Source organism: Cavia porcellus, unplaced genomic scaffold, assembly GCF_034190915.1.
Source record: "Cavia porcellus strain 051 isolate PalLab524CR breed Dunkin Hartley unplaced genomic scaffold, mCavPor4.1 scaffold_20, whole genome shotgun sequence".
Taxonomy (NCBI): Eukaryota; Metazoa; Chordata; class Mammalia; order Rodentia; family Caviidae; genus Cavia; species Cavia porcellus.
The window spans coordinates 4,445,439-4,453,840 of record NW_026947503.1 but is presented as its reverse complement, the minus strand read 5'-3'; positions in this window follow the sequence as shown (position 1 = coordinate 4,453,840).

Below are 8,402 nucleotides of genomic sequence, written 5' to 3'. Positions count from 1 at the left end.
TGCTACATGCATGCTTTGCGAGTGCCTTATCCCAGAGCCACCTTCTGGCTCAACACACCTATCTTTTAATCTTTTAAAAGCTTGATCTGTTTCATAATAGGACCTGAGGAGAAGCTTCACATTTGCAGAGTGGACACAGGCCTTGTGATCTGCAACATCACACAACGAAATCGTATCTGACCCTTTATATTGGCAGTGCTGACACAGTGCTTTAGCAGAGTTGGCCCTGGCTACCATTCAGACAGCAAGAGAGGAAATGAAGCCTGTGACAGAGGGAATTTAATAAATGTAGTATTCCCATCATTGCTTACCTTGTGGAGAATAACCCAGAGTTAGTGCTGCAATTGTATTGAGCATCTGTGAATGTTTTCAGACAAATAAACTATAGCTCGAATCACACATGCTGATAATAAATTAAAGTCATTAGCTTCAGGGAGCCCATTTCTGAAGCACACAGACTCCAAAAGCTACGGTGATTCTAATGATTCATATTGAGTATACACCAATGCCTTTTTATTTAAATGTACAGAATGTGCTAAGCCTCTAGGCATTTGCACTGAAATGCATTCCCAGGCTTAGGCACACTCTGCTTCCTGAGAATTAACTGCTCCTCGTTCCCAGCCACTCCGTGATGTTACTGATGGCAGCAGAGTTGGACATTTGTGCATAATTTCCATCCCTATTGTATTAAAATGTTCAAGATGCATTTTCTGTCAAAGAAAGTATCATTTTATAAAACTCTTCACCATTCTGCATGTGGAGTGCCAGGCATTACTAATGTCCCTCTCGAATTACTGTATGTGCGTCTTTCCGCCTCGGGTCGGATTCTCTGCACTGCAGCACAGGCTCGCTTGTTCTGCCCGGTCTCAGGTAGCCAGGCTGGGTTTCGTTTGTTTTTAATCTGTGCTTCTGTGGTAGCATCCTTATGAAAGATGTCTTTCCTCTTCTCCCTGCTCTTTGTTTTCCTTGTACGTAGCATTTGAGAAACATAATAAAAACAACAGAAATCTTATTTCTTTATGTTGTCACATGATGTGTGAGTGCTTTTCGAGTTTTTTGAACCCCTCTCCAACCTTCCGGTGAGCTGTCCCATAATCTGCACTTTTCATGAGCACCCCAATTTCTTTATTCTTATTTGTAGGGTATAGGTCATGCTTTAAGAACCAATATTAAGTACATCAATACTGCTTTCGTAAGTCTATGTTCAGTATTAACTTTCTTTCTGTGTTTAAGATGTCACTGAGCTAATCAATCTTAAAACTTACCACAGTCCAACCTTTTATCTCTCCTTTCTTCTCCCTCTTCCTTCATCATCTCATTTATCAATCAATTCTTCCATTCTTTTATCTGTTCCTACTTTCATCCATTTATCTATGCATCATCCATCTTTTTTTCTTTTCTTTTCATTTTTTTTTCTTTTGGAAACACGGTCTAACTACGTAGTTCAGGCTGACCTTCAGCTCACTGTGTAGTCCAAGCTGGCCTCAAAATCATGGCAATCCTCCTGCCTCTGCCTACCGAATGCTGGGATTACAGCATGTGCTGCTATGCCTGGCATCATCCATTTTTTAAATCATCCAATATGCATCCACCACCCATCACCCATTTTTCTGTCCATCTACCCATCCATCTATATTATCTGTTTTTCTAAAGACCCATTCTTAAATCCACCCATGCATATTCTGGCTATTTTTAAATCCTGGGAATTGGAATAGACAGACACAATCCTTGTCTTGAAAAAACTAAAAAGCTTAAGAAGGGTTCATAATTTACCTAACATTTTGTCTCCTTTTGTTTGTTATTAAAGCTCTTATCTATGTCTGATTCAAACAAATGATAATAAGCAAGTAAATCATAAACTTGCCAATTGTATTTAAATTAGTTAATATTAGTTTCACCCACGATGTTATTAATGAAAAAGCTGAGGAGTTGTCTTAAATTATAATGACGCTAAGACCTAATGGAAAGAGTTTCTCCGTGTTATGCTCTGAACGCCTGTGTTCACTCCCCAACTGATACGTTGAAACCTGATCTCAGTGCAATAGTACTAAGAGGCGGAGCAGGGGAGTAATTTGATCATGAAGACTCTGCCCTCATTAATGGGATTAATTTTCTCATAAAGAGAGGCCTGAGGGAGCTTTGTTTGCCCCTTCTGCCACGGCAGGACTCAGAAGGCCTCATTTGTGGGGAACAGGCCCTCACTGGGCACCATGTCTGCGGGCACCTTGATCAGCTTGGACTCCTCAACCTCCAAAACTGTATGCATGAGCAATGAATTTGTGTTTGTTAGTTACCCAGCCTAAAGGATTTTGTTGCAGCAGCTCAAACACCTCTCTCTTTCACAAACACACAGACACACAGACGCATATAGCTCCAGGCATATTGATTCCAATAAAAATCACTGACTACTGTGCATTCAATCCAGTTAGAATTAAATGGTCAGCATGCTAAAGGAATGTAAAGACACAACTCTCCCTAACAGACTGAGAAGGGTAAGTGTCTTAGGAACATCCCAGGCAGTCCAGTACTAAAATATCTCATTGCCAATCAACTTCCTTGTTTTATCATCTTGAAGTGAATTCACTTTGCCAAGAAATTTGTGCAAACCAGATTACATAGAGTACCGGTTTTAATGTTAAATTCAGGAAGACCAATATTTGCGTGTGGACAATATGAGAATATGTCTTTTAATTAGGGAAAATAAAGTCTTAAAATATTTTTATACACCAATATTAACCCTGGATCTAGTAAGCCTCTGAAAAGCTGTACTACATGAGAATTCAATTGATTTGTGACAGAATTTTATTTGTGTCCTTTGCCTAACTTTATCTTTCAAAGTAGTTTTTTATATATTAAGTTGCTATAAGTACATCTGAGGAGTTGTATTCAGCTATATGTTCTGAGGAAGCCTGTAAAAGTTAGTTTTCCCACAAGTCAGGAATTTATGTAAGACTGACCTCAAACAGATTTTAATTGTAATTGTGGAAGAGTTTGGCATTCTCAAAACTTGCCTTCCAGGCAGCTCCTCCAAACCACAAAGAATGAGGAAATTACTCTCAAAGCCTCCTACTCTGCTAGGAGGAACACTGTTTTTCATTTTCACACAGGTATCTAGTGGTCTTTGAATTCTTGTGAATTTTCAAACACATGGCCTATTTTGAAAGCTACAAATTACAAATTTATTTATTATTCATTTTTTCTTGGTATCGGACTCAAACTCAGGACCTTGTGCCTGCCAGGCAGGTGCTTATGCCCCTGAGCTACATTCCTGGCCCTTACAAATTATAAATGTAACTAGGTCCTGTAACACATGCAATATTCATAGTACCAAGAGAAGAGGCTGCTAACCATGCATTCACTTTCTTAGTCTCGGTTAAGATTGGTGCTTCAAAAGGTAAAGTTGATTTCCTTTTAGCCATCGGGGACCATTGTGACACAGATACAGGCGCAGAGCACAGAGACGTGGCACTTGAGTGGATTTTGTTCTCTGAATGAATTCTGTATTTATTCTGAAAATCCCCAGGCATACCCTAAATGAAAGGAGGCTTGTTCACAGTTTAGTCTTACACGTAACATCCACAGCAGTCACACTTCTAAGGACATCACAGGCGTAAACAAATGAAGGAGTCTGTCTAAACAACTTCGGGGTTGTGCTGGGAGAAGCAGTTATCTAAGGATCTCTGCTCTGGTCACTGGTCTCCGCTTTCTCTGTAGTAATCAAGACTTGGCCAGAAGCTATCTGGAGCACTGCGGTTCCTATGTAGAATATTTAAATATTTAAATTGTGTAAGTTTAAACTTCTAACCTCCTCTCTCAAACTCTTTTTATTTTGGAAGAGAGATAGTGGAAAGAGTGAAAGCGGATCTGTGATATTCTACCCAGCTCTCAGAGGGACCTGCGTTCAGGACACGAATCACAGAGTACCTGTCCCTGGCCCTCTGGAGGTGTCTATGACTCCTAAGCGTCCATCACCCACCTTTGGTCTCGTCCTTGTAAAATCCTTCAAAACCTTGACTTAGACATTCCTGGCTTTTGGAAAGGTGGTAGGTGTGACTTGGGCTGAATTCTCCAAGGAGTGTGGCTCTGGGTGCTGGGCAGGGGGAGCAGGTGATGCTGCCACCTTGGTCATTATGAGCACACACATCAAGCCATAAGACCTTGGCCTGTGCCACTCGGTGAAAAGCCTCCCAGCCCCAAGCCATTGTCAGAGAAACAGCATTCCACCAGGCTCGTGCCAACCACAGCCCTCAAAGGAGAACCTGTTGTTTTTTTAAGTAAATTAACTCAATTTATTATTGAACTTTCCTAAACAGAAAAAAAAAATGGTTTCTATGACATGTACTCAACAAACTTGTGGTAACAAACAGGACAATTTCAGTTTCCTTTCTTGTTTGTATTTGTAGTTAAACTTTAGAAAATACATTTTGTTAGGTGTTTGGACAGCTCTAATAATATTTTTTCAATTGCGGTAAATTATGCAGCATAAAATAAAACGTGTCATTTTACCATTTTTAAGCGTATGACTCGCTGGCATTAATTACATTTGCAATGGTGTGCAGTCGCTGCTACTTTCCGTTTCTAAAACTTTTTTCATCACTTCAAAGGGAAAACTGAAGTTTCGTAAATAGCTCTAGACTTAAGCAGACACAGGAATGAGGAGCGGGCCTCCATTGGTAATCGCGGTGATGCCAGGAAGCTTTGAGGTTTTGAACTAAGGGGTAAGGCCAGTGCTCAAAGAAACACCCAGAACTAAGATGCAAGTTCAGAGGCCAGTGATTTGTTCCGGGCCTCCGTTCCCAGTTCCCTCCATCCCATCACTTGGTCTTTACTGAGGGCCCCTTGTAAGTTCCAGCTTACTCACCTTGCCAGTATTTTCTGTTTTCGTTGTTGTTCTGATTTTTGTTTGTTTGCATCAAACACAAAGCAAAAATCCTCATTATAATAATATGCCACAACAGTGTGTTAGCTCAGGTCTTAAAACTAGAATCCCTTGTCTCTATGGACCAGAGAGCATATTTATTCTGACCCAGAAATGAGGAATTCTTCCCTCCTTTGGGTCAGGTTGGGAGCTCTGGCTACCGTCTCTAGAGGCAGTCCGAGGACAGATTTGGATTTCAAACGGGACAGTTTCTTTGAACCTGGATTGCTTTGCTTTCACATACACAGCTGCCCTGACATCTGTGTCCACCCATGGAACCCAGACCTGGAAGGGTTTGTGGGCTGCAGCTCCCACAATGCCCCATGTCTCACTCGCCCTGAAATTGCCCACCTGATTCAGGGCGGCTGGTGGAGCCCTTGGATATTGCTGTGGCTATGGCAACAGTAAGACATTTTGGTGTGTAACAGGGTGGAGGGAGGTGTTCAGACTGCTCCTAAACTGTCAGTGCATAAGTTATTTCTGGCTTCAAACAGTATTTTTAATGAATACGCATTTTTCCTGTGTAAACACTCTCTTTAGCAGTTCTATGTTCTCAGGGTGTACAATGGGAGTTATTTGGTTTTAGTTACGCAGTTGAAATAAATGTTATGAGTTAGAAGAAAGTCAATTGTTCAAGGGCACAGAGAAAGAGAGATCCCTGTGCAGTGATTGTCACTAGTATTCTGATTACTGCCCCATGCCAGAAGGACCTGATGTTTAATGCCAACATGACCAAAGTCTTGAGAGTCTGGAAGCTCTGGCCAGTGGATGGGACTGAACACAGGGGATCTCCTAAAGCTGACATCACTGCTGTCTGGCTGATCATCCCAGACAACGGTGGGATGCTTTCCTCTCCTGGGATGAAGGGAGTTGTGTGACTGGTGTATTGGGCCACACTGCACAATCAGATGTTTGGTTTGGGTGGTGTGGATCTCTGGATGGCTGGGGGGTGCCAAGTGGCTCCTTCAGGCACACCTTGGAGTCCCCTCTGCTGTGCGAGTGCCTCCTCTGACTCCCCTAGCAGCTGTCTGCCAGTGATGGGGAGAGAACAGTCCCCTCTCTACAGTGTAACCTCTCAACAGGGGCATGCTTTTCTGTACACACCCCACAGAGATTAGGTCTCCCTCGGATGAGCTGTGTGCCTGAGCTACACAGAAGTAACTTTGTACCACCAACCCTGGCCCAAATGCTCCTCACTAGATAGCTGTGTCCTGAGTTCCCTGTGGAGCATGAGGCCACTTCCGGGCTGGAGGAGGAAGGAATGGAATGCGGATGGGTGCAAAGGGGTCACATAGTGCAGAGAGGTTGCTACAAGTGCCCCAGGGAGTGCACGTGGAGAGGTCCCTTGGTCTGGTCTTCTCAGCTCCATGATTCCTGCCAATCTTGGCAAACATTTCAATTCATTCTGGAAAAAATGCTTGGGGGAAGGCACGCAGATCAGCATACACAGCCAGGAGAAGGCCATTTTCAGTCCAGGGCCTTCGAGTCGCCACTGCTTCTGGCACGGTGGCTTTTCAGGGCATGTGACTTGTCCTAATCTACTGCTGGAGACAGGATATGGAGAGGCATTTAGGAGAGAGCCTGGATCTCCCCACTGCAGGCAGAGGGATGCAGAGGGGTGAGCGGGGTCCAGACTGGGCTGGGCTGCCTGCACAATCTTCTGTCCCCTCAGAACCGTGAGCATAGTGCCTGACCTGCAACCCTGCCACTACGTCATAGCTGCTGCTACAGAAACTGAGGAACAGAACACGCATAGAGGGCAGAGGAAGCCCATGCTGGATCCACGGCTGTTTTGATTTGTCTTGACTCCGCGATTTTTAGCCAAAGTTGGGGTGAATCTCTGTGCCTCAATTTCCCACCTGTGAATGGAAATCTGTGCATGTGGCACCCGGTGAGCACATGGTATGTGACCCTTCCCAGCAGGCTTCAGAGGCCTGCTGGGTACACAGGTGGTGCACATAGCCCGTGTTAGAGATGATGTTAGAGAACAACAGTGTTCTCTGGAAAGAGAGGGAAGCCCAGGGAAGAGGGTGACAGGAAGAGGTTGTCCTACACGCAGAGGAAAGCAGGAGGCATGAAAGACTCCCAGGAGGGCTGGGAAGGGTGGCAGCGGAAGGAAAAGTGTGAGTTTGTACTCAGGACCCACACATTGCCACACCACAGGAAGACTTAAATCCTGAGCCTGAGTCTCAGGGAACACCTCCTTCAGGACCCCGCTGCTTAATGCATGCAATGAACTGAGGCGGGGATATTAGGAAGGAGTGTGGCGTCCAGAAGAGGTGGATGTGGCATCACTCTTCAGCAAAGGAGCACCCTGCATGCTTGCCGAGGCACAGGCAGTGCCCTGCCTTTGACTGCTTCTGGCCACCGTGTGGCCATCCGGAGGCCCTTTCCTGGCACCTGAGGCTTCTGCTTTTGTAGTCTCCAGAGCTCCCTTTTCCCTTCCTTTCTTTTTGATTTAGAAAAATACATAAGCAACTTTTAAAAAGCCATCATCTGGGAGCCAACCACTTATTCATGTCTATGGAAGCAGAGAGCCTGATTGTTTCTAGATTATAAGAAAAAATTCTCCAAATTCATAGTGCTGGGTATAAGCAGCCCAATCTGATACGGTCCAGCGATGATTTTCACCATGGCAGGGAACACAGACTTTCAGATTTCCCCCATGTATGAAGACAGAAAATCAAATCAACCCAAATGGTTCAAAACTAATTTGATGTGATTGAAACGACTACATGTTCCATTTTCTGATTTTGTAAAGACAAGAGGGAGACACTTGCCTTTGGAAGCACACTATCTGTAGAGATCTCTGTCCTTCCGCTCCTGCGGGGCCCTGAAGACCCAGGACCGCAGCCCTCCCGGCCCTTGCTGGGTGGGAGACCAGGAAGCAGGAGAGCAGCTGACAGCTCATCTCGCTGGCATTTCACTCTGTTCTCAGTCCTTTCTTCTGTTTCCTCCGGTACATTTTCTGCTGAGGCTCTGCAAACGGGCAGCAGAATGAGTCAGAAGCATCCAAGTGTACTTTGTTTTATAGGTTTACTGACTAACTGACGTGTTTCTTGGCATATAAATGGCATGTGACCTCTGTGCGTCAGATGCACTCCAGGCAGTGGCACTCTCTGGATATGTTTGGTGACACAGCAGACCAGCCTCTGGAACTCAAGATTCAAAATCCCAAGATGTTCATATGCTTGGTTGGGAATGTGGAGACAGAACTGGGACTTGATGGTGCTGGGGAGGCACTTAGCCCGTAACTAGTTTCCAAGCTGAAGTATCTGTCTTTGAGATGACAACAGTTGGAGAGGGCACCATTAGTCCTCAGCAGGAGCAGACTGCAGGACCTTTGATCTAGCACGTGGTCAGACGAAGACACCCCCAGGTCTCCATGGAGCCTTAGTGCAGCCCAGGATGCTGGCGGGGGGAGGGTTGAGCATCTCCTGTACTGGCTCTGGCGTAGGGGTCTGGAGCTGTCACTGTGGAGGAC